The 25,809-nt window shown below is 46.4% G+C and overlaps 1 protein-coding gene and 2 long non-coding RNA genes across 13 annotated transcripts in view; 1 reads left to right on the forward strand and 2 right to left on the reverse strand.

Annotated features, from left to right (window-relative positions):
- DLGAP1 (DLG associated protein 1) overlaps positions 1-25,809 on the forward strand; it is a 971,529-nt gene that overhangs the window by 849,219 nt on the left and 96,501 nt on the right. The window lies entirely within an intron of this gene.
- On the reverse strand, positions 3,195-18,066 carry LOC104654133. Of its 4 annotated transcripts, none has more exons than XR_004055640.1 (4): positions 17,711-18,066; positions 6,982-8,306; positions 5,408-5,537; positions 3,195-3,249 (listed from the first exon to the last, which is right to left on the reverse strand). It is a non-coding gene; the product is annotated as an uncharacterized LOC104654133 (long non-coding RNA). The 4 variants fall into 4 exon arrangements; XR_004055641.1 differs by having other exon boundaries at positions 3,203-3,253; positions 6,982-8,247; XR_004055638.1 differs by having other exon boundaries at positions 3,203-3,253.
- LOC115895466 lies at positions 3,621-5,065 on the reverse strand. Its single transcript, XR_004055642.1, has 3 exons — positions 5,006-5,065; positions 4,751-4,860; positions 3,621-4,269 (listed from the first exon to the last, which is right to left on the reverse strand). It is a non-coding gene; the product is annotated as an uncharacterized LOC115895466 (long non-coding RNA).

A 25,809-nucleotide genomic window follows, 5' to 3' on the forward strand; every position in this document is an offset into this window, starting at 1 on the left:
GCTCACTGCAAGCTCCGCCTCCCAGGTTTACACCATTCTCCTGCCTCAGCCTCCGGAGTAGCTGGGACTACAGGCGCCCGCCACCTCGCCCGGCTAGTTTTTTTGTATTTTTAGTAGAGACGGGGTTTCACCGTGTTAGCCAGGATGGTCTCGATCTCCTGACCTCGTGATCCGCCCGTCTCGGCCTCCCAAAGTGCTGGGATTACAGGCTTGAGCCACCGCGCCCGGCCGGTTGTTTTATTTTTACATCAGCAACCATCTGGGAATAACTAAAAAACATGTATGAGATGACTGGTCAATGTTTCAGAACTTCTTTTACGACTGAAACTGAAATTCAAAGGTCCTATGAAATCAGAATTTTGAGTGTTACAAGAGTTCCACTAACGAATGAACTGAACAGCAGAGTTGCAGCCTGTGATTCCGTTGTTTCATTGCACACCACCCGCCTGGCACTAAACTAGACAATGGAGACACTGGTCGCCATGGATATGGGATGGCATCATCTGACCACGTTGGTGTAGAAGTTAGCTTTAGATGTTCTCACACCTTTCACAAGGACCACGGGTCCCCCTGGTCAAAATGAAGGGATTCCCCTTATGGAACTATTGATGATGTTGTTACTGTGTGCCATTTACTGAGTTAATACACTGAGCATTTCCCATATATTACTTCCTTTCAGCCTCTCAACAACCTATAAGGAAGCTTTTCATTCTTATCCTCATTTTAGACAATAAAAACCAGATGTTTATAGAGCTTCAGCAACCTTCCCTAGGTAACACACTTTTAAATCAAGGTCTGCCTCCAAAACTTACATTACTTTTTAATATTTTGAGATGGGATCTTGCTATGTTGCTCAGGCTGGACTCAAACTCCTGGGCTTAATCAATCATCCCACCTCAGCCTTCCAAGCAGCTGGGACGACAGAACTGTGCCACATTCTTAAACATCATACAATATCGCCTTTCAGGCATGAAAAGCAGAGGGAATTATTTATTCATTTGATAGAGCTTTGGTAATGTAAGTGGATACACTTAGGGCTAGTCCTCTGGCTTGTTACCATGGTAAGCTAGGGAAATATAGTTGAGGGGCCTGCGGCAGAGCTTGGAGAGGGTCTGGGATGTTAAATTCTCAAGTATTTGAACTTAGCAACAGGACTTGGTCCCATCCACACCCTGCTCTCCACCCCAGCTGGAAATCATTAGTGCTGACTATAGAGGCAAAGGGAAACATGTAAGTGTTTTTGTTTTGATTTTCTTTGGGGTTTCCTTTTTGTCTTTTCTGAACTGAAGGGTGATAGAGAAGGTATGGAAAAAGTTTGAAACCACTGGCAGGGGTCCACCCTACAAGCCCTGAGAATCTTGAGGTAACTTCTGCCATTTTCCAAGGTGCAAGGAAGCGAAGGCTGGAGCCGGTCCTGCTGTGTAATTTCGAGGTGGGAGGTGGGGGCGTGTTAACAGAAATGACAAGCAGGGGCTTTGGAAAGATGTTGTGGGGCCTTGGTCATGGGGAGAGTGAAGGCTGCTAACTAGAATGTAGGGAATCTGGAGACAGCTGCCGTTGGAAGGCTGTGGAGGGCTGGGGCGGGCTGGGGCGGGTGCAGTGGTAGAGCTGGTCAGGATTGGGTTGAAAGAGCAAGCAACAACTTTGCACCACCCCTACCCCAGCACTTTAGTTTACAAAAGATGGAGCAGCAATTGTATTTTCTCCAGGCATCTCAAATCAGTTAGGGGGCTGGAGGCCTGGGATGGGAGGGTGTGAGGCTGCTCTAAGCTGGGTGATCAAGGGAGCTGTAGGGAAGTTTACATTTTCCCCCTGAAGCCTTGATAATTTGAGTCTGTAAAACAAACAGATAGTAAGTTAACAGGGGGAAAAAAAAAAGCATACCCCGGTTTTTTTTTAAGACAGGGTCTTGCTCTATTGCCCAGGGTAGAGTGCAGTGGTGCGATCATAGCTCACAGCAGCTTCGACCTCCTGGACTCAAGCAATCCTCCCGCCTCAGCCTCTGAGTAACTGAGGCTACAGGCTTGTGCCACACCTGGCTGGCATACAAATTTCGCTAATGTGCACACATGTGCATGAGTCATACAAATTATGAAAACTCTTCTGCCATAGGAAAAAAAATACATGTGAAAAATCCAAAAAAAAAAAAAAAAGAAAGACCATGCAGTTAATACATTTATACCATCGCTTTTCGTTTTTTTGAGGGAGAGTCTCACGGTCACCCAGGCTGGAGGGCAGTGGCATAATCTCAGCTCACTGCAGCCTCCATCTCCTGGGTTCAAGCGATTCTCCTGCCTCAGCCTCCCAAGTAGCTGGTAGCTGGAATTACAGACATGTGCCACCACATCTGGCAATTTTTTTTTTTTTTTTTTTTTTTTTTAGTAGAGACAGCATTTCGCCATGTTGGCCAGGCTGGTCTTGAACTCCTGGGCTCAAGTGATCTGCCCACCTCGTCCTCCCAAAGTGCTAGGATTACAGGCGTGAGCTACCATGCCTGGCCGAGTTAATGCTTTTATACCATCTTGATGTTACTGAGTAGGGACTCAGAGAATGGCAAGAACAGGTTATGGGAGGGAGGGGAGAGGGAAGGTGAGGGAACAGGCAGGTTAAATCTCACAGGTAGCAGTCCTCAGAGAGAACAGAAGGTAGTCTGTGGTTAAGTGTTTCTCTGTCAGATTTTTAAAGGTGTCGGACACTCAGTTAATCTCTCCTAGGTTTGGATAGGCGGAGGGCCTCAGAGAAAGCCTAGCTGTTTATTTCATTGCTGCAGATTTTCCCTGCAGATGTACGTCTCCTCCACAAAAGGCAACTTGGCAGGGCTGTTCCTGTCTGTGGGCCCTCTGAGCAGCCATCTCAAGAATATGCCAAAGAAGTACATTTTGAGGTAAAATTTTTAGTTTTTTTTTAAAGCTCTCTCAAAGGAGAGGACATATGAATTGAGACAGTGATGAGACGAATTTTTATTGTTTAAAAAATTTTTTTATTTTATTTTTTATTTTTGAGACAGACTTTTGCTCTTGTTGCCCAGGCTGGAGTGCAATGGCGAGATCTCAGCTCACCACAACCTCTGTCACCCGGGTTCAAGCGACTCTCCTGCCTCAGCCTCCTGAGTAGCTGGGATGACAGGCATGCGCAACCATGCCTGGCTAATTTTGTATTTTTAGTAGAGATGAGGTTTCTCCATGTTGGTCAGGCTGGTCTCGAACTCCCGACCTCGGGTGATCCGCCCGCCTCCGCCTCCTCAAGTGCCTGGCTGAGATGAATTTTTAATATTAAGCACAAGGAGAAGTCATCTCAACATATGCACTCTCACGCACTCCTTGCAGGTCTCTTCATGCACTAGGAACCAAAGCATCTAAAAGTAGGAACTTTCCCCCTCAAAAAAGAACCCTCAGGGAGTTTCCAAGATGTTTCTTTTTTTTTTTTGAGACAGTGTCTCTGTCACCCAGGCTGGAGTGCAGTGGCGTGATCTCGGCTCACCATAGCCTCCGCCTCCCAGGCTCAAGTGATTATCATGCCTCAGCTTCCCAAGTAGCTGGGATTACAGATATGTGGCCCCACGCCCAGTTAATTTTTGTATTTTTAGTAGAGCGGGGTTTCACCATGTTGGTCAGGCTGGTCTTGAACTCCTGACCTCAAATAATCCACCCACCTCGGCCTCCCAAAGTGCTGGGATTAAAGGTGTGAGCCACCGCGCCTGGCTGAACTCGTCTTCTTAGGCCAGTACTTTCTGTGGTCTCCCTATGGCAGCCACAGTTCCAGCATCCCTTGCAGATGACAAAGTCCACAGGAAGAAAAGGGATGTCCCTGACTTGGGTGGCTTTAGATAGTGAGGTAAACTTTCCCAGAACATTCCCATCTGACCTCCCTTCTCATCTCTTTGTCTTGTAGACTGGTGAAGATTCAGTCTCCATGTCTAGGTAGGGGCTTTGCCACCTCTAAAACTCAGAGCTGTGGAAAAGATCAACAGCACTGGGGTCTCATTAGCAAGCAGGACAGGGAGAATGGTTATGAGGAGGCAAACAACAATGTTTGCCACGGGCGTAAAGGCATGCAAAAGGCTAGTATGTTCTGGAAATGATAGTCAAATAAGAAATTGTCAGGAGAAGGTAATAAAATATGCTGCAGCCCATTTGTAAAGAAGTTACCGGCTGGCCGGGCGCGGTGGCTCATGCTTGTAATCCCAGCACTTTGGGAGACCAAGGCAGGAGGATCACGAGGTCAGGAGATCGAGACCATCCTGGCGAACACAGTGAAATCCCGTCTCTGCTAAAAATACAAAAAAAAAACTATTAGCCAGGTGTTGTGGCAGGTGCCTATAGTCCCAGCTACTCGGGAGGCTGAGGCAGGAGAATCGCTTGAACCCAGGAGGCGGAGCTTGCAGTGAGCCAAGGATCGTGCCACTGCACTCCAGCCTGGGCCACAGAGCAAGACTCCATCTCAAAAAAAGAAAGAAAGAAGTTACCAGCTAATATTTGGCTGCATTGTATAGGTCCATGTTCCTTAAGCTTTTAAAATTTAAAGACAGTGAGATATCAATGTTAGGAGATTTTTAGTATTCCTTTTTTACGTAGTAATCATATAAAATTTCCTTCAAAAAACAAATGCTCAAGACCGGGTGCAGTAGCTTATGCCTGTAATCCCAGTACTTTGGGAGGATGAGGAGGGTGGATCGCTTGAGCCCAGGAGTTCAAGACCAGCCTGGGCAACATAGCAAAACCCCATTTCTACAAAAACTATAAAATATTACCTGGGTGTGGTGGCACAGGCCTGTAATCCAGCTACTCTGGAGGCTGAGGCGGGAAAATCACCTTGTTGCAATGAGCCTGAGTAACAGAACAAGATCCTGTCTCAAAGGAACTGAAAGAAAAATAAAAAAGGTTCAAAACAAAAATTACACAGCAACATATATAGTAACACTAAAATTTCATAATCTAGGCTGGGCGTGGTGGCTCATGCCTGTAATCCTAGCACTTCGGGAGGCCGAGGCGGGTGGATCAATCACCTGAGGTCAGGAGTTCGAGACCAGCCTTGCCAGCATGGCGAAACCCCTTCTCTACTAAAATTACAAAAAAAAATTAGCCGAGTGTGGTGGCAGGTGCCTGTAATCCCAGCTACTAGGGTGGCTGAGGCAGAAGAATCGCTTGAACCCGGGAGGTGGAGGTTGCAGTGAGCTGAGGTCGTGCCACTGCACTCCAGCCTGGGCAACGAGAGTGAAACTCCAAAACTCTGTTTCAAAAAAAAAAAAAAAAGTTATAATCTAGTCATATCATAGCAGTGAAGAAATAACCATGTGTGTAATTCTTATTTGTACTTTTTTATAATTACAAAAGTAATTCTTTTTCAAAAAATAGGAAAATTCAGAGAAGCCCAAAGAATAAAGTAAAAATCACCCATATCCCATCACCTGGCTGTAACGACGTGAAGTCAGAGTTGGGGCCTCACATACGTAGTAGTTTGGCATACAATTACAATAGTGATTTCTTTTTCCTTTGTAAGAAAGCACTTCAAATTCAGTTTCTTCTTACCATACTTTCCTGTCAAACAAAGCAAAACTGCTGGTCAGTGTAGAAGGGGGAAAAGCAACAAATGCATATGGTGGCTTATGAAGTATAACATATTACATTAGGGAAAGAAATAAGTATTATTGCTGTTGTATTTCTGTTTGACTTGCTACTCATACAACTGGTTACCTAAGCCCAAACTCTATAATGTAAGGAAGTAATGAAAAATCTGCCTTTGAGAGCAGCGAATGCTTCAGTGTGGTTCTGGCAGGGAAGGAAGGGGGGAAGGGTTGTAAGAACCGGGGCCAAATTTCATCCTGGCAAGTTGCAGCTTTCTTCCTGAGCGTGGTTCCTGGTCAAGGCACCAGGGCTCAGGAATGAGACAGACATTAGCTTGTTTTGGTTGGCACCTCTAGGACAGTTTTGTCTGCACACTGTGCCTCTGAGGAATGGCCCCTACAAAGGGTCAGGATGCCAAAATTCTGTAATCTTTCACTTTCATTTTAAAAATGAAATCTGAATATCTCTCCATCTAATAGCAAACCACAGTGAGACCATTTTTTTTTAAAGTCCAGACCTGCCTAGGCAGGAATCCATTTTGGTGGTTGTTGATTTTAGTGTTTTGTTCAAAGTCTCCTGTTTCTTTATGAATTCTCTTTCACACAAACTTGTTAGTGGCACTCAGTTTCCTCGGTAAACTTTTTGGTTTTTGTTTGCTGCTAGCTTTTAAAAATCTATAGACAGGCAAAAAATCTCCTGCTGCTAAAAAGCTGCGTGACCTTGGAAAAGTCACTTAACCTCTGGAGAAAGTTCAAGTTAGAGGGTCATAGTGGACTGGAGAGGATTTTAGAGATCAGAGTTCTGCCCTTCCTGTTTACAGATCTGTCATTCAGAGAGGGTGACTAACTGGCCAGAAGCCAAACAGCTTTCTTGAAGTTTTATTATTTTGATTTTTAAGGAAAGGAGTCCAATGAATTTGCAAATTAACTAAGCAGTGTTTGAAAAGAAAATATGCAAGAGATATTTAAGTGTGAGAGGAAACTAAAGCTTTGAGAACTAGAGATAAGATACTTTATAATAACTATCCAAATTGGTTTGTTGGAAGCAAACGTGAACTGTGTAAAATGTGGAGCATTTGATGCACCAAGAAATATTTACTTGACTGCCCACTTGGAACTTGAAAGTTCAGTGGGGAACCAAGAAGATAATTATAATGTAATAAGTGCTCCGCCTGATTAAAAACTGCAGTGTTCTCATGAGAACTAGGAAAGGCGTTCAGAAGGACATTCCTGACGTCTTCTTGGAAGAGGTCAAACGTAAGCTCAGATCTGAAGGAAAAACCAGAGGAAAGAATATCCCTAACAAGCAATCGATTGCACATGCAAACCCAGGAAACTTGATGGGTTGAATAACTAAAGGAAAAGTGGTCAGGAGGATGTAGAATTCTGAGACGTGAACGGTGAGCAGGAACTCTTACCTGAGGGCAGATTTGTAAACTGCAGACTGACAGGACCTGCTGGAGGGTTTCCGCTCTTCCTCTCAGTGTACGCAATTTAGTTTGGAAACAGAGAAAAGACAGACCCAGTGAGACTAAGTAGAAAAGTATTTCTCCAAATATTTTGACCTACAAAATGCATTTTCCTTGTTGCCCAGTATGTACACAGATCCGGGGACACGCACACACAAACTGAAAGAAGTTTCCCAACAAGACTTAATTTTTCTACACAGGATGTACGCTGACATTTTCTACCTAACCTTTTGCATTTTCTAAATGGTGAAACTGCATGACTCATCTGATTTCACTACCCATTAAGTCACAACTCAGAGTTGGAGAAACCTTGGGTTAAGGAAGTTGCTGTGATACTCCAGAAGAGAACATTTAAAACTATAGGATCTAGGGAAGCAGAAAGATGCACAGAAGGATGTGGAATGATTCCAGAGGGATTTAAGAGATCGAAGAGGACCCAAAAGAGTGCTTACAGATAATGCCAAGTTTTGGCTTGAACTCGGGGCAGACAAAGGGATCGTGTACTGAGATAGGGAACCTCAAGTGAAAGATGAGAAACTTGAGAAATGCCCGATTCTTTTGTGTGTGTGTGTGTGTTTCTGTAAACACAAATACGCTCCTTAATTTGAAGTACATCCCAAGAAAAACATGTGACTCCAGAAAATGCCCAAGTTTTATTAAAAGAAGAAGGGAAATGGCAGAAATGGAAAGAAGGGAATCAGTGGAGAGGGGTAGACTCGAGCACTTAGGCACAAGATTCCACTTGGACAGGACAGGCAAGCGTCAAATCCCCGAGGAAACAGGACAGCCCAGATCAGACTCACCTGATGCTTTGCTGCAGCTGCTATGGGGCTTTTGTAAGCTGGGAATGGGTTAAGCATAGCCCCGGCTGTTCATTCAGCCACAATGTTGGCAGGAGTTAGCTTCTTTACACATAAAGTTGGCATCACATTTGGAATTCACAATCACTAGTTCACAAACGTCACAGGCATTTCTTAGGCACTTCTTATATAAATGGAAATACCATTAACTTTCTTCTTCATGCACGCTCTCTGACAGCATCGGGTCAAAGGGACTTTTTTCCTGCCTCTTTTCATAGCTTCCACCGTCCCCATCCTTCTTCTAAATCTTTAATTTTGCAAAGCCGTAGGGAGTGGTGGTAGCCTGTGGCGAGTTGAAGATTTTGAACAATAGGTGTTTCTGAGCCGAGTTTATTGAAAGGGTCTTGTCTGTGTCCTGGGGGAGATTGTAAATGAGATGTCAACAGGAGCTCTTTTGTGTGGATGGCATTCATCCTGAAAGAGAGGAATTCCCTTACTGTGCTAGTATTTAAAGTACATTTGTTGCTGCTTTTGCTAAAACTTTTTATCCAACTGCCAGAGCTAACAGCAATGAATGAGTCACTTGGTGTGATTGTAACTTCCTTCCCTCCTTAGCAAAGCAATGACTCAGTCATTTACATTTAGAAAGGCAGGCTCCTAAGAAGATTTCTTGGATTTTCATCAGCTTGAGCCTCTTTTCTTGACCATCACGTGGGCTTGATCTGTCAGCAATCCTGTTAACCCGGGTGAGGGGAGTTTAGCCGGGCTGTTTTTCTCCCTCCCTGGAAAACTTCTGGCTGTTTTGCTCGTTTCTTTTTTAAATCCAAGGAGAAAGACAAACACAATTTCCTGCCTTAAGCCCTTTTCCTTTCTCTCTCCCTCCCCCCCTTTTTTGTTTGTAAAGGACAGGCAATTTCAGTTTACTATAATTACCCTGGGCTGAGGTTTGACTAACTCCACCTTTAGATGATAAGGCAACCGTTTTATTACCTCGCTGCCAGGTGCCTGAGGGTGACAAGACTTGCCTTTATCTGGTGACCGGACAAGGTTATCAGCAACTGCAAATGGGCTGAACCTCGGAGCAGGGGCCATCAAAATGCTTCCCTCCCCTTGATCCATTTCCCAACCCTTTATCGGTAGTTCATTTCAATCCGAAGACTAGCTCTAGTTTCTGCAAGTTTTTCCGCATTCCTGCACCTTAGCTCTATCGTCTTGTGTTCTCTCTGGAACACAGGCAGCGGCAACAGCAATCTTAATTATGAGCAGTCAGTTCCCCCCATGAGCCCAGAGCACAAGCATGAAGTCTCGACCACAGTCCAGCACACCACACGCAGGATATATTCGCGACCTCGGCTTAGTCGATCTGCAGTATTTATAGTTGCTTTTTCAGAGTTGATACTTAATAACATCTTTGGCCTATGATGCTAGAAATCCCTCCAAAATAAAATCGTATTGCTTGTACTTTCTATGGTTCCTTTTGAAAACTGGAATATAATCCACACCAGGAGGCAGTGCCGTGCTTGTTTGAGATAATAAACATTACTACTGCTCGATTTATATCTGCAGTTCATGAACTTATTTGTCTATCAACACAAGTTTCTTTTTTTTTTTTTTTGGACGGAGTCTCGTCCTGTCTCCCAGGCTGGAGTGCAGTGGCGCGATCTCGGCTCACTGCAAACTCCGCCTCCCGGGTTCACACCATTCCTCTGCCTCAGCCTCCCCAGTAGCTGGGAGAGTGGCTGGGACTACAGGCGCCTGCCACCACGCCCGGCTAATTTTTTGTATTTTTAGTAGAAACGGGGTTTCACTGTGTTAGCCAGGATGGTCTCAATCTCCTGACCTTGTGATCCGCCCGCCTCGGCCTCCCAAAGTACTGGGATTACAGGCGTGAGCCACTGCACCCGGCCAACACAAGTTTATTCTTTAATTCAAACTATGTTACTTGCACTGTCTCGGTTATCTATTGGGTGGGAAATGTGGTATAAGAGCACACATTTTGGGAAATGGTTTCCAAAAAGTGTGTACTAGGCAGAGCTTGAATGAATGAAGAGAGAACTTGCAAACAGGCTTTTAGGCCAGTGTCCTGGGCAGCATCAAAGCACAGCGGCACCCGGCTTGTACCTAGCACGGAGCTGCCCTCCTGTCAGTGCAAATTATAGTGGGCCAAGGTAAAGAATGTAGCTTTTATTTATTTATTTATTCATTCGAGGAGTCGTCTCGCACCGCAGCCCAGGCTGGAGTGCAGTGGCGTGATCTCCACTCACTGCAACCTCCGCCTCCCAGGTTCAAGCGATTCGCCTGCCTCAACCTCCTGAGTAGCTGGGATTACAGGCGCCTGCCACCACACCCAGCTGATTTTTTAATTATTATTATTTTTTATTTAGAGACAGAGTCTTGCTCTGTCACCATGGCTGGAGTGCGGTGATGTGATCTGGGCTCACTGCAACCTCCGCTTCCTGGGTTCAAGCGAGTCTCCTGCCTCAGCCTGCCAAGTAGCTGGGATTACTGGGGCGGGCCACCATGCCAGGCTAATTTATTTGTATTTTTGGTAGAGACGGGGTTTCACCATGTTGGTCAGGCCGGTCTCAAACTCCTGACCTCAAATGATCAGCCCACCTCGGCCTCCCAGAGTGCTGAGATTACAGGCATGAACCACCATGCCCAGCCGTAGGTTTTATTTATTTTTCTATCTGTGAAATCGAACTGCAGCCTGAGGGTAGCAGATGGGAAAGGAGGGGTGGGGAAGAGAATGGAAAGATGAGTTAAAACACACACACACACACCCTTGCAAATGTGAAGTGTCCATCTGTAAGACCGCATCAGATTACTCCATTCTGGGCTGGGCGCAGTGGCTCACACCTGTAAACCCAGCACTTTGGGAGGCCGAGGTGGGTGCATTGCTTGAGGTCAGGAGTTCGAGACCAGCCTGAAACATGGTGTAACCCCCATCTCTACTAAAAATACAAAAAATAGCCGGCACGGTGGCAGGTGCCTGTAATCCCAGCCACTTGGGAGGCTGCGGTGGCAGAATTGCTTTAGCGGGGGAGGTGGAGGTTGCAGTGAGCTGAGATCACATGATTGCACTCCAGCCTGAGCCACATGGTAGACTCTGTCTCAAAAAAAAAAAAAAAAAAGAAAAGATGACCCCATTCTGTAATGTATATAGACATCATTCTACACTGTGGAAAGAAACAGTTCAAGTCCCCTACTAGGGCCCTTATTATCATTATAATAAAAATGAATGAAAAGAATGCTTCTGGCTGAGCATGGTAGCTCATGCCTGTAATCCCAGCATTTTGGGAGGCTGAGGCAGGTAGATCACCTGAGGTCCGGGATTTGAGACCAACCTGGCCAACATGGTGAAACCCTGTCTCTAATAATACAAAAATTAGCTGGGAGTGGTGGTGCACACCTGTAATCCTAGCTACTTGGGAGGCTGAGACAGGAGAATTGCTTGAACCTGGGAGGTGGAGGTTGCAGTGAGCAGGGATCCTGTGTGCCATTGCACTCCAGCCTGGGCAATAAGAAGGAAACTCTGTCTCAAGAAAAACCCAAAAATAAACCAAAAGAATGTTTCTGAGTACAGTGTGTGAATCACACACATGGTGATGAACTAATGAACACCCAGAACTCCAACAGGAGACGATGTCACAAGTATTAACAAATCTGACCTTGACCCTGGGCAACACAGTGAGACCCCATCTTTACAAAAAGTTTTTAAAAAATTAGCTGGATGTGGTGGTGTGTGCTTGTGGTTCCAGCTATTTCGGACGCTGAGGTGGGAGGTCGCTTGAGCCTGGGAGTTAGAGGATGCAGTGAGCCATGATCACGCCACTGCACTCCAGCCCAGGCAACAGAGCGAGACACTGTCTCTTAAAAGAAATAAAAATAAGAATAAATAAATAAATAAAATTGGCCGGGAGTGGTGGCTCACGCCTGTAATCCCAACATTTTGGGAGGCCAAGGTGGGTGGATCACAAGGTCAAGAGATGGAGACCATCCTGGCCCACATGGTGAAACCCCATCTCTGCTAAAAATACAAAAATTAGCCAGATGTGGTGGCACCCTCCTGTAGTTCCAGCTACTCAGGAGGCTGAGGCAGGGGAATTGCTCGAACCTGGGAGGTGGACGTTGCAGTGAGCTGAGATCGCGCCACTGCACTCTAGCCTGACAACAGAGGGAGACTCCATCTCAAACAAAACAAAAAACCAACTCTGTCCTTGGAGCTGTCTTTTCCTTGAAGATGTGAAACCTTGCACACCTGTCACCACTCCAGTGCCACCCTCCACAGGTGGGCTTAGTTAGCACAGAGCTCCAGAACCCGAGATGCCTCTGCGGTGGGAGTAGGATGGCATCCTTCTGCCACAATTCTAAAAGCCACTAGCCAAACTTGACCTATTTACAGTGCGGTGATGCCACCTCTCCCTGTAGACAAATTCAAGTACTCGATTAAGGGGCGTTTCCCAGACCTTGATTGTTTTTAATATAATGAGACTACAGGTAAACACCCAGCGAACGAGGAGGAGGATGGGGGTTGGTAGAGTACATTGGTATAGATTTTAGTATTGGACTTCACATGTTCCTAGGTTCGTAGATTGGTTTTATTTAATTTTGGCAAATGACGAGTACCTAACAGAAAGATAGTATTTTAAATGCAGTCCTTGCTGGGCGCAGTGGCTCATGCCTGTAATCCCAGCACTTTGGGAGGCTGAAGTGGGCAGATCACTTGAGGTCAGGAGTTTGAGACCAGCCTGGCCAACATGGTGAAATCCCATCTCTACCAAAAAGACAAACATTAGCCAGGTGTGGTGGCACACGCCTCTAGTCTCAGGTACTAAGGAGGCTGAGGCAGAAGGCTGCAGTGAGCTGAGATCACGCCACTGCACAGCAGCCTAGGCAACAGAGCGAGACTCTGTTTCAAATAAATAAATACAGTCTTTAAGGGACACTTAAGGAGTAATGGAAGGGACCGGGCACGGTGGCTCACACCTGTAATCCCAGCACTTTGGGAGGCCAAGGCAGGCAGATCGCTTGAGGTCAGGAGTTCGAGACCAGCCTGGCTAACAAGGTAAAACCTCATCTCTACTAAAAATACAAAAATTAGCTGGGCGGGGTGGCACGCACCTGTAATCCCAGCCACTAGGGAGGCTGAGTTAGGAGAATAGCTTGAACCCAGGAGGCAGAGGTTGCAGTGAGCCAAGATTGTGACACTGCACTCCAGCCTGGGTGACAGAGCCAGACTCCGTCTCAAAAAAAAAAAAAAAAAAAAAGAGTAATGGAGGGGGAAAGAGCCCTGGGGTCGCCTGGACAAGTTCATCTCTGGATCCACGTCCTTCTCTATCAGTGACAAAGTTGGATAATGAATGAGGCATAATTTTTTTTTTCTTTTTTGAGATGGAGTCTTGCGCCACCCACCGGGCTGGAGTGCAGTGGTGCAATCTCGGCTCACTGCAACCTCCGCCTACCAGGCCCAACCAACTCTCCTGCCTCAGCCTCCTGAGCAGCTGGGACTACAGGCGTGTGCCACCACGCCCAGCTAATTTTTGTATTTTTAGTAGAGACGGGGTTTCACTATGCTGGTTGGCCAGGATGGTCTTGATCTCTTGACCTCGTGATCTGCCCACCTCGGTCTCCCAAAGTGCTGGGATTATAGGCCTGATCACTGCACCCAGCCCAAGGCATAATTATTTAAAGCACTGACCCTGTTATCTGAGCATCAGTAAGGAGCTGGTATCCTTTCTGGGCCAAGTGGACTGATGTAAACAGTATTACACAGGTTAACCCAGATACGTTTTTCTGTTTTTCCTTTGAAAATGGGGGTTTCGGGAGGGCAGAGAAAAGGAGGAGGATGAAAAATTAAGTGCCTAACTACACAGACCAGGGGGGCCTGCAGCCTCCCACACGCCTGCGCTCCAGATCCAGGTAATTATTCCTCATCGTGCTGACACCAACAGGAAGGAATGGTGGATGCATTTTCTTTCTTCTTCACTTCCCCACGCATCCTGTTTTCCCAGGTTTGGAGGTTTGAGCCGGCCTTGTGCAAAAGCTCCTGTGCCAGGTCAAGCCCTGACTCCAGGCCCTCTGTTCCTAGGGCGACGGCAGCAGTGGGCTGCTTTGGTGGGGGGTCAGCCTTTTCTCCAAAGTCCAGCGAGCCTGCCGGTGAACCAAGGTTACTGATTAATCCACACTGAAGTCTCGGTGAGGACTCAGCCTGACCGGACTGTCTTTAGATGGGACGGACTCTGGTTCATACACAGGCCACTCACTCTGTACAGCCCCCCCTCCACTTACTGAAGCAAGATGAATTGGCAGTAAGTGCATGATACCCTGGTCCCATCTAGAAACAACCAGCTACTCCACAGCCTCAGGGTCAGGGATGCTCAAGTGCTATTTATTCTGTTTACCAGACATACAGCAGCAGGGCAGGGAGTCTTCACAGCCTGTTGCGTCATGTGATTCCATTCCAGATTTTTCCTTTTATTCCTGTCTCCAAGGCCCCATTGTACACGTGCTACTAATTCTCATGAAATGATACTAGGAGGTAAAGAAAGTTCCCTGGCTCTCAGATATCCATCTGTGTGTGTGCAAGCAGACAGAGCACAGAAAAAGAAGTAGAGGAATAACAAGGTTCCTAGTTCTGTGTGGGCTGAGCAAGAAAAAAAAAGAGAGAATAACGAGGAGTGAAAAGAACGAAGAAGAAAAACAGCTGCACAGGCAAAGGGCAGTGTCACAGGTGCCTCCCACGGTCCTTTTCCGAGGGCCCATAGGGGAGGCCAAGTGGGGAGAATGGGAGACATTAGGTGGATGACCCAGGGGACCAGCTGGTGTCAGAGCATGCTAGATGAGGATTTGGCCTGCTAGATCCATGTTGGCGGGACTGGCCAACATCAAACATGAGGGGCTCTGGTGACACGTGACACTGCACCATCAGAGATCACAGCGAATGTCTTTGCTGAGATGTCCACTTTACTCCTGACCCGATCACCTCCCTTTCCTGATTATTAGTCCCTTTTTTTCCTCCAGGAAGTCTCTTCTCATCCCTGTTCATGCCGTCACGTAACAAGCATTTACCACACTAGTACCGTGCGCCGCGCCGTGTGCTGTGGTTACATCCGTGGATCAGACAGACAACAGTGTTTGATCTTGTAATTCTTCCATCCTTTAATTCCTTTCTCTCAGTCTGGCCAGAAAAACAAAAAAGTTCTCCTAACAGAGAATATAGGAACAGATTGCTGAAAAGTGACATCCGACAAGAAATGAAAGCTGGTTGATGAAAGATTTAAAAGAAAAATGTCAGGTCAGGCTTGGTGGCTCAATCCTGTAATCCCAGCACTTTGGGAGGCTGAGGTGGACAGATCATCTAAGGTCAGGAGTTCAAGATCAGCCTGGCCCACATGGTGAAACCCCGTCCCTATTAAAAATATAAAAATTGGCTGGGAGTGGCCGGGCGCAATCACTGGCGCCTGCAGTTGCAGCATTTTGGGAGGCTGAGACAGGCGGATCAGCTGAAGTCAGGAGTTCAAGACCAGCCTGACCAACATGGAGAAACCTCATCTCTACTAAAAATATAAAACATTAATCAGGGGTGGTGGCACGTGCCTGCAATCCCAGCTACTCGGGAGGCTGAGGCACAATCACTTGAACCAGGGAGGCAGAGGTTGCAGTGAGCTGAGATCGCACCATTGCCCTCCAGCCTGGGCAACAAGAGGGAAACTCTATCTCAAAAAAAAAAAAAAAAAAAATAAGCTGGGTGTGGTGGTGGGCACCTGTAATCCCAGCTACTCGAGAAGCTGAGGCAGGAGAATCATTTGAACCTGGGAGGTGGCGGTTGCAGGGAGCCGAGATCGCACCACTATATTCCAGCCTGGGTGACAGAGTAAGACTCGGTCTCAAAACAAAAGAAACGAAAAATGTCCTTCCCTGCTCCTGGCACTCTCCCCGCCCTAGCCTCCTGGGCATGCTATCTCTCAACAAGACCCAGTCTGCCCCAACCTGAGGTGTTGCTAGACCAGCTGCCCAAACAGGAAACTTTATATAATTCTGTAACCCTGACCTTGAGTCCTGAATCTTCCCCTTCTGTAAACAGGCCATTCAACCCAGGAAGACCTGCAGACCTGGCTGGGACACATTTTGAAAAACACACACATTGTTAAAAATGTTGAAAAAGTCCCTAGGTCTAAGAGGAAGTGATCTGTCTGACTAACAGTAGAAATCACTTCATATAAAGTAATGGAACAAATGGAAATTTAATCCTAACAGATGTAAGTGCCAGGGCAGTCACTTGTCTACACGGATGACTTGATTGCACCTGTTGGAAAGGCTGGGAAAATGAGCCGTGAAATCCTGATCACATTCCCTACTGGAAGCAACACTCCTGCCTTGCAAATTAGTAAGCCTGATGTTCTCAACATCCTGACTTCAACATGTGTGCCCTAGTTCTGTGCAGGCTATGACTCACCTTAGCTACTGGTCAAATGATTCTTACTCAGAGCCCTACGTTTCTAATCTTTAGTGTTAAGTGGTCTAGGCACATATTAGCCAAATGTCTACCTTTTTATTTCCTCATGCCTGTTTCCCAGTCTGTGTCCTTTCAAGATATTCCTTTGAAATGACTGATTTCAGGCAAGAACTGGATTTACTTATGGTAGCCTTCAACTTCCTACTTAACTGCCAAACTTCAATGAAAGTCCAGATTAAAAGTTTTAGACCTCAGCCTCTGGCCCTGGGCCTTCTGAAATGACCTTCCTCCAAACACCATTTAATTTCCGCTAATTTAGTTAATGAATGGAACTTTCTGAAGAGAGCAGTTACTTTGATCTGAACCCCTTTCCTAGCTTCCAGTTAACATAGCCAGAGGGAGACAGAACGGGTGCTCTTTCCTCAATGGGTGCCCTCTCCTCCTGCGTGGCTGGAGCAGCTCCCTGCTGTAGTTACTCCTCTAAAGCAGAGAGAGCTGCAGAAAGCAGTTCCCAAAAGGAAGAAGGCAGGTTACAAATACTACCGTTCGCATTTTCGTGGGTGCTTCCCCCCACGTAGAGATGAAAGCGTTGAGGTGGGGCTTGGAGGCACACTCTCTGGGTAGCTGGGCCTGCAGTCTGAAAATCCTAAGTAATCCTCACAAATAGGCTAACTGGAAGCCAGCAATACAAATGAGCAGTGCTTCTGGCCTGAGAGAAAAGTGTCTGCATTCAAAGTACACCTTCAGATAAAAATGGAAAATGCCAGTCCCACCCTGCAGGAATCCTCAGTTTCTGGGCTGTTTATCCTCACTGCCATCCACCCTACGCTTGGCTGTGACTAGGATGTGAAGAAAGAGATTGGGTGGGAAAAGGCTACCGCAGTTCTTGCTCTGTTTAACTCACCACCTTAAAAAACATGGCCTTGGCTGCTGCTTTAAAACAACAGCGCCGGGCGCGGTGGCTCAAGCCTGTAATCCCAGCACTTTGGGAGGCCGAGGTGGGCGGATCACGAGGTCAGGAGATCGAGACCATCCTGGCTAACACGGTGAAACCCCGTCTCTACTAAAAATACAAAAAACTAGCCAGGCGAGGTGGCGGCTCCCGTAGTCCCAGCTACTCGGGAGGCTGAGGCAGGAGAATGGCGTGAACCCGGGAGGCGGAGCTTGCAGTGAGCTGAGATCCGGCCACTGCACTCCAGCTTGGGCGACAGAGCGAGACTCCGTCTCCAAAAAAAAAAAAAAAAAAAGCAACGAAAATCCCCAGCCCCGACCCAGAGATTTAACCCTGCAGCTAAGGTGAAGTTTTTGTTAAGGTGGTAAGGTAAAAAAGCAAGCCATTCTTAGCCTTGACTTCCAGTCTTTATGCTTTTCGGAAGACAAGTCCAGCGAAGACCTCCACCCCTTCCAAACAGCGACTTACCTCCTAGCCGATCCACAGATTGCAAAGTACGGATGTGATGTTCCAGGCTTGGCCACAAGGGGACACTCGAGAGTAGGACTGCCCGCGTCAATGCTTTGTTTTTTACTCACTTTTGGTTGGGAGGGAGGGAGTGGGGTGTGGGAGTGGTGGGGGAGATGCTGGCTTTAAAAAAAAGTCCATTTGTTCCCTGAAATTGTGCCACTTGCCCTTTTATAAGTCAAAGGTTGCCACGTTACCTGTTGCCAGGTTCCTGAGAGTGCTTGGGGAAAATGTGCGCGAGAGAGGCACAGCATAGTCCTTTAGCTTGGTAGGTTTCAAGCTCTTTGGACTGGGCTGGCGCTGACATTTGCAGGGCAGCTGCTGTGGATTGCCTGCGCATTGTTTGGTCGTAGTTCTAACAGAGGAGTGGCTGCGTCTGACATCATTTCCAGGCATGAAGTGCCTGGGGCTTTTTTTTTTTTTTTTTCTTTAATGACTCTAACTTTCTGATCCCTCCCTGCCTGGATTTTTGTACAGTAGATGCACTGTGCAAAACAGCCTCCACTCAGGAAGCCCAAGTTTTGTAGCAACTTGTTAAAACAACTTGGGTGCTTTTTTAAAAAATAAAGTTGTGACTCTGAAACAAACCTTTCCATTCTTCCTCCTTTCTGAGAACAAAGTTGCGTTTGATTAGCAGCGCAGCCAGTGCTTTCAGAAAGATCTACTCTCCCCAGAAGAGGCGGCTGCTATCAGTTGAATGGATCTCTAAGCCAGACATGCCGAGGCTTGGGGCATTTGTCTGGTGTTAGGAAGTGTCTGGAATACTAGTAACTACCAACTGGCGTGTCTTATGACTACATGAATTATTACACTACCCTCCATCTCATTCACATCCCGTCTCCTCCCCTTACACACACACAAGCATACTTTTTTCTACTTTAAAAAAAGTTGAGCAAGTCATCTTGTGGTTTCCGTGGAGGATGTGACTGGGAGAGAAGACTGTGGGATACCTTGTGTCTCCCATGGGGGCCGGGAATCATGGTGTATGCCCCACCCCAACAGCCTCTGATCTTTGCTTTCTCACCACTGACCGCCACACTTTGGGTGGCCTGTAAATGTGAAGCTGTAAATATTTTGAAATAAAGTAGTGATTTTTCCATGTGCATTTTGTTTTGTGGCATTTCTCTCCTGCTGTCTTTTAAAAGTTGCAACTGTGCACCCCTTGTTGACCACTCCAAATTCATTCACTCACTGAAACTTTGGTGAGTTCCTGCAGAGTGAGGAGGGCTGTGCACAAAGGAGTCTCTCGTGGAAGGCATGGTGCTTTAGTGAACAAGGTGTTTAATAGAGAGTGTTTACTGGCGGGGGCGAGGGCGGGGGGTGCCGGGATAAACAGAGGTGGTTTGAGTTCATGGTCAGATGGGATTTGGAGCCCTGAGTACTCTTAACTCTGTCACTGAGTCTGTAGATGAGTTAAAGATGTCCATTGCCTGCTCTGAGCCTTAATATTTTCATCAGTCAAATGGGGATAGTGGGATCTTTCACATATGTGAGATCATGTCTATTTTTTTTTTTTCTTTTTTCTTTTTTTTTTTTTTTTGAGGCAGAGTCTTGCTCTGTCACCTAGGCTGGAGTGCAGTGGCACAGTCATGGCTCATTGCAGCCTCCACCTCCCAAGCTCAAGTGATCCTCCCACCTTAGCCTACTGAGTAGCTGGGACTTCAGGCGTACACCATCATGACCAGCTAGTTGTTGTTTTTGGGTTTTTTTTAAGACAAGGTCTCACTCTGTTGCCCATGCTGGCCTCGAACTCCTGGGCTAAAGCGATCCTTATGCCTCAGCCTCCCAAAGTGCTGGGATTACAGGTGTGAGCCACCATACCCAGGCCCCATGTCTATTAAGTTCTTAGTACAGTGTCCAGTACACAGAGTAAGGATCTGCTCTCTGGTGATTAGGAAGATCTAATGGCATGTCACGGATCTGGACTAAATCTCATCTCATCATCTTTGTTGTTGCCAGGGTTTGTGCATTTTTCCCGGTGGAGGACTGCAGCCAGACTGCTGATTTGTCTGGCATTTGCTGGAAAGTGAGGCCTGCATAACACATCACCACGAGGAGCAGGAGCCCTATGATGCACTATTAAGTGCACAACTTTGGGGTCTGCTTGGCTGGAAGCAGGAGCAGCAAACTTGTCTATTAGTAATTTTGTCCTCATCGGTGCCAGATGCTTTCCCAAGATGCCAGCACGTTCATCATTGCTACCAGACAGCCTCATTGGAGCTCTTTTTCTGGCCTCCTTTTTTGACTTCTTTCTTCAGTTCTTTAGCATCATTGTCTGGGACCCTCCCTAGTTTGCAAATTCTTGTCTAGATTTCAGTCATTATCATAACCATCCAATTTGAAAGAAATCTTGTCATCTAGTTGAGCCACCTATCAGATGTTGGTACAATTGCTGTAACTTCCCAGCCAAAACATGTGCTGGTCTGTGCTTGAACAGGGGCTGAGAACTCCCTCTGCTGTGAGGTCCTCGGATTCCTTCTGTGGATGGACAATGAATGCCTGGAGAATTATTCTTTATGCCTCTCTGAGCTCTTGCCTTTGCTGTTCCTTTGGGGACTTATACAAAGCAGGCCCATGCCATCCTGTAAGCAAGAGCCCTCCAAATAATTGAAAACCCCCCTTTCTTCTCTTCCAAATGAAACACTTCGTCTTTTTATTTTTGTTTTTTATATTTTTACATAGTCTTGCTCTGTCGCCAGGCTGGAGTGGCGTGATCTTGGCTCGCTGCAACCTCGATCTTTCGGGCTCAAGCAGTCCTTCCGCCCCAGCCTTCCAAGTAGCTGGGACTACAGGTGCCACTTACTTGGAAGGCTGGGGCAGGATGCTACCACTCCTGGATAATTGTGTGGAGATGCGTTTCACCATGTTGCTCTAGCTGGTCTCAAACTCCTCAGCTCGAAGAGATCCTCCCGCCTGGACCTCTCAAAGTGCTGGGATCACAGAAATGAGCCACCGCAATAGGCCTAGGACTGTACTTCTAATCCGACATGCCTTTCCTGAAACAGACACCTTACCTGACATTACAACCATAAGTCCAATCGTTCCCATTCTATATTTCTACAATAGAAATATGTTTATGTCCCTAGTTTAGGTCCTTCCATGTTTCTTTTTTTTCTTTTGGCCTCTTCACATCATTTCAGCCTGTGGCTTCAAATTACGTCTTGAATATATTCTTAATCTCACTCATACTACCTCTGCCCTGTTCTCTGGATTTGCAAATGTTCTTTTCAGTGCTTCTCAGACTATCTCTGGTGAGGGACCAGTTTGTTTGTTTGCCCTCAATTTGTTGCAGATCAGTGCTTTGGTAAAATGCAACAAAAAAGAATTACTAGAAAGAGGAATTTTTTTTAAGACATACAAAAAACCCTTAGTTTTTTGTTTTTTGTTTTAGATTCAACAGGTAAAACACTCTATAAAATTCCTATAAAAGTTCATAAAGATAGTGTGGACCCAAAGAGTGGGCAGCAGCAAGATTTATTGTGAAAAGCGAAAGAACAAACCTTCCACAGCATGCCAGACAACCCCATCAGATTGTGGCTAGATTGCCACTGCTGGCTGGAGTGGCCAGCTTTTATTTCCTTATTTGTCCCCACCCACATCCTGCTGATTGGTCCATTTTACACAGTGCTGATTGGTGCATTTACAATCCATTAGCTAGACACAGAGCGCTGATTGGTGCGTTATTATAGAGTGCTGATTGGTGTATTATTACAGAGTGCTGATTGGTGCATTTACAATCCTTTAACTAGACACTGAACACTGATTGGTGCGTTTTTACAGAGTGCTGATTGGTGCATTTACAATTCTTTAGCTAGACAGAAAAGTTCTCCAAGTCCCTACTGGACCCAGGAAGTCCAGCTGGCTTCACCTCTCCGTTCTTGCTGGGAATGGTGGCTCACGCCTCTAATCCCAGCACTTTGGGAGGCCGAGGCAGGTGAATCACCTGAGATCAGGAGTTTGAGACTAGCCAGGCCAACATGGTGAAACCCTGTCTCTACTAAACCCACAAAAATTTGCCAGGCATGGTGGCGCATGCCTGTAATCCCACCTACTCAGGAGGCTGAGGCAAGAGAATTGCTTGAACCCAGGAGGCAGAGGTTGCCCTGAGCTGAGATCGCACCATTGCACCTGGGTGACAAGAGTGAAACTCCGTCTCAAAAAAAAAAAAAAAGAGAGAACGTCTTTAAACAAATCAGATGTTTCACTCACTGTATAGAAGCTGCTCGTTTTCTCTTTTTCTCTTTCTCATTTTCTCTTTCTGTTTTGACCGGACAAGACAAACATATTGGCTGGTGTTTCACCCTCCTTAAGCCTCACTCTTATCTATCACACACCCGCTGGTGCTCAGACCTTCTCAGTGGGTTCTAAATCTTTCCTGGCACTGAATCCTGAGAGTAGAACTGAAACAAACAAAACACCCTTAGGGGAGAAGCGAGGGTTTAGGGCTTAGATAGCAAATCTAGGAAAGGGTGATGTTGGGGAAAACGGAAGGATTTCGTTGTATGAGCTTTGGAGTGCAGAAGAATTGGAAAATGAAGAAGGGGACGATGGAGAAGTGTGAGTTGTGATGTGAATCTCCTTTCCTCTCCTTCAAACGGCAATCTTAAGCCGGGCATGGTGGCATGCGCCTGTTGACCCACCTATTCAGGAGGCTGAAGGGGGAAGATCTCTTGAACCAGGGAGTTCAAGGCGTTTCAGCTAGATGGAGTCCTTTCAACCAGATGAGGAAAAAATCATTTCATTTGCAATGAACACAAAACACAGCACAATGAGACCCTGTCTGTAGCTGGAAAAAAAAAAGCAATCATGAAGATTTGAATTCCTTTCACCTTCCTAGTCCATGACTGGACAGTGTTGCTCACCGCAGTGAAGCCTCATAATAACGAGTAACGCCCCTCCTCATAACAGCATGGAAGATGGTTCCTATCCTAAAGCTTCATAATAACGAGTCATGTCCCTCCGTATAACAGCGTGGGAAATAGTTCCTGTCCTCCATTCAGCTCCCTTATTCAAAGTGAGGGGGATCTCAAAATGTTATCTCCTTTGGGTGTTGGGGGCAGGACCACCCTGTTGGAGAAGTCGTGTCTCCAGTATTCTCCCTGTCCAATCTAACCATGGTAGATTTCAAGCATTACTGGAGCTCTGCCAATGTCCCTGTTGAACAAGATATCCAGAGTTATCCCGATAGATAGCGAAGATCAGCTGACAACAGCCACCAGGTGGCGTACAATTGCAGTTGGCCTGGGGAGTGTAGGAGTCACATTGGAGGCTCAGGTCCCCAAGGTCAGTCATGCGTTGGGAACGATGTGACCTAGCCCCGCGCCCTCCCACCCACATCATCACACTTATCACATCATGGCAGGAGTTTTACTGTATGTCATAGCAAATCAAATGATTCTATATTTGGCTGCATATCTAGCTTTTTTTTTTGGATGGGGAGTGTTTAGTTTTGTTTTCTAATTGAGTAGAGGCAGGATCTCTTGCCCAGGCTGGTCTGCAACTTCTGGACTCAAGCAGTCCTCCCACCTTAGCCTCCCCAAACGCTGGGATGACAGGTGTGAGCCACTGTGCCTGTCCTCAGTGTCCAGTTTGGATTATCCACACTGAAAGAAGAAACCAGGGAGAGCTAACAAGAAGCAATACGTAATCCAAAAGGTCAGACATTTGATGTTGGAATATGTTATTTAGCTTCTTGAAATATCAGTGGGTGGAATGTCCTGAGAATCCATTTTGAACAAAATAATGAGTTCACATTGTAAAGACATGTCTTAGGAGAAGTGGTACAATGCTCTAGTTTCATTCGATTTTAATAGGGAGAGGTTCTATCCAATTTATGGCTCCCACCCACTCTGGGTCTTCAGCTGAATGACTGACATGAGCATTACTCCGAGCAGGGCTACCATCACTAATGCCTCTCTGAGAACCAGAGCTGCACCAAGGTTTGGATACAAGAAACTAAAGTGAGCAAGGCAAAGTATTTACAATGTATATGCATTGGCATTGTTTAGCCAGAGGCTTAGCTTTGGGCTAATGGGAAGAACCTGAGGCTGGCTGGTTCCGCTCCTGGTTCCGCACCTTGCAGGCACTGTATTTTCCCTGAGTCACATTTCCTGTCAGGTGCATTAGCTAAAAAATGAGGAAGTTGACTGCTTATTGTTGAGCTGCATTCAAATGATAAAGATGAGCCAGGCATGGCATAGTGGCTCATGCCTCTAATGCAGCACTTTGAGAGGCTGAGGTGGGAGGATCGCTTGAAGCCAGGGGTTCCAGACCAGCCTGGGCAACACAACTCCATCTCTACAAAAAATAAAAAATTAGCTGGATGTGGTGGTGCACACCTGTAGTCCCAGCTGCTCAAGAGACTGAAGTGGGAGGATTGCTTGAGCCTGGGAGATAGAGGCTGCAGTGAGCCATGATGGTGCCACTGCCCTCCTACCTGGTGACAGAGTAAAACCCTATCTCTTAAAAAAATTAAAAAGGAGGTAAAGATGTGTGTTTCATGAGTCAGCATAGATGGGAAGTTCTCCTGGGCTGGGCCTCTGCCAGTCACCCACCCAGGGAATGAGAGGCAACTGCCTCTGTGTCATGCACCTTGTCTTCCCCTCTCCCAGAGTCCATATGATATTGTATGTGACATTTGCTTGATTTATTCCTCCAATACTCAGGCAATCCCTGCGAAATAGCCAAACATTATTATCTCCATCTATTTTATGGTTAAGGAAATTACTCCAAATCACAGGCCACTGAAACAGCAGGACAGCATAATGGGGTCCTTTTGTTTATTGTTCATTATAGGGTGTTTCCTTTGAGTGGCCAAAGGAAACATCTTCAGTGTTGAAGCAAGCATTTCATTCAGTGAGATGGTTCAAGTTGGCAGCTAGAACGGTAGGTAACAAGTTGGGACTGCGTGGCCAGGTCTAGCTGATGTGATGGAGCCACGGTGACACCACCTGCGAGAGTGGGTGGGCTGGGGTGGGCTGGGTAGGAAATGATGGAAGCATAATTATTTGAATGAATGTATAATAGCTGCTTAAGGAATTGTGCTTGACTGACCAGAGTCCCACTTGGAAACTTAATTCGTTTTTGATCTTTATTTTCTAAAATCATGCTTTACAAATGAGAAACTGAAAGCCAAAGTATAAAGCTTCTTCAAAACCCTCAGCATTGTAATCAAATGGCTAGATGGTGGGGCTTAGACTGCTGCTGGGAGCCTCCAAATAGACCTTGACTCCCTTGTACAGGTCCAAAATTGTACTCAGCAGCCTAGATTCAGGCCCCCACCCTTTTTTTAGACCGAATCTCGCTCTGTCGCCTAGGTTGGAGTGCAAGGGCACGATCTCAGCTCACCTCAACGTCCGCCTCCCAGGTTGAAGCGATTCTCCTGCCTCAGCCTCCCGAGTAGCTGGGATTACAGGCATGCACCATCACACCCGGCTAATTTTTGTATTTTTAGTAGAGACGAGGTTTCACCATGTTGGCCAGGCTCGTCTCAAACTCCTGACCTCAGGTGATCCACCTGCCACAGCCTCCCAAAGTGCTGGGATTACAGGCGTGAGCCACCACACCCAGTCAGATTCAGGCCCTTGACTTGACCAAGTTGCCCTAAAGGAAGACACTTTAGGGAGTGGCTCATACAGACGAAGCCCATGAAGACTGATTTATTAACTAGCATGTGGATTAATTTCTACAATAGGAGACTTTTGTACAGTGTAAATACGCTCAGTGAGTAGTTCTGCTCAAAAACAAGCGAAAATTCAACAAAAGAAGTTTATATAGTGAGCGCTTATCCAAAAAAAGACAGAGAGAGAGAGAGGCAAGGTGGAAGGGAAGAAGGAAGACAGAGAGGAGGAGGAGGGGAAAGACAAGAAAGAGGGAGATGGAGAGAGAGAGAATGAAAAGGAAGGATGACAAGACAGGAAGACAGAGAAAAGTAAAAGACTGAAGGAGGGAAGGAAGGAAAGAAGGGAAGGAGGGGGGAAACAGAGGGACAGAGAGAGAAAAGAAGGGAGGGAGGAGGGAGGAAAGGAAGGAAGGAAGGAAGGAAGGAAGGAAGGAAGGAA

This window comes from Rhinopithecus roxellana, chromosome 21 (assembly GCF_007565055.1).
Source record: "Rhinopithecus roxellana isolate Shanxi Qingling chromosome 21, ASM756505v1, whole genome shotgun sequence".
Taxonomy (NCBI): Eukaryota; Metazoa; Chordata; class Mammalia; order Primates; family Cercopithecidae; genus Rhinopithecus; species Rhinopithecus roxellana.